The sequence below is a fragment of the Austrofundulus limnaeus genome, unplaced genomic scaffold (genome assembly GCF_001266775.1).
Source record: "Austrofundulus limnaeus strain Quisiro unplaced genomic scaffold, Austrofundulus_limnaeus-1.0 Scaffold3286, whole genome shotgun sequence".
Taxonomy (NCBI): domain Eukaryota; kingdom Metazoa; phylum Chordata; class Actinopteri; order Cyprinodontiformes; family Rivulidae; genus Austrofundulus; species Austrofundulus limnaeus.
Window position 1 is genome coordinate 6,460 of NW_013955688.1, and position 371 is coordinate 6,830.

The following is a 371-nucleotide window of genomic DNA, read 5'->3' on the forward strand; positions in this document are numbered from 1 at the left end:
CCTCTGCCAAAACCCGGGATTGTACCAGGGAACTTCAGATCATCAGACTGACGCTCTCCCAACTGAGCTATTTCGGCTCACGTGGCTTGGTGTAGACCTACTAAGGCAGTCTGGTCAACGCACACGAGCCGGTCCTATACCTCAGTCGGTTTGTTTTGCTCTTCAAGTGATGAGAACTTTTGTCTTTTTCACCAAAGTCGACCCCTTTTGCTGCACATATATGCCAAATTGTCCCGAAACATGACTGTCTGTTGTCTACAATAATGTTTCTTGTTGAAGTGAGAAATATTGATAATTTATCACAAAACAGGGACTGTAATCAGCCTGAAAAAGAGAGCCAGCTACACTTTCTTTAGTTCCAATAACATGGT

The 371-nt window shown here is 43.9% G+C and overlaps 1 non-coding gene across 1 annotated transcript; it reads right to left on the reverse strand.

Annotated features, from left to right (window-relative positions):
* Positions 1 to 4: 4 nt before the first annotated feature.
* Positions 5 to 77, reverse strand: trnai-gau (transfer RNA isoleucine (anticodon GAU)). Its single transcript has one exon. It is a non-coding gene; the product is annotated as a tRNA-Ile (tRNA).
* Between the last annotated feature and the right edge of the window lie 294 nt (positions 78 to 371).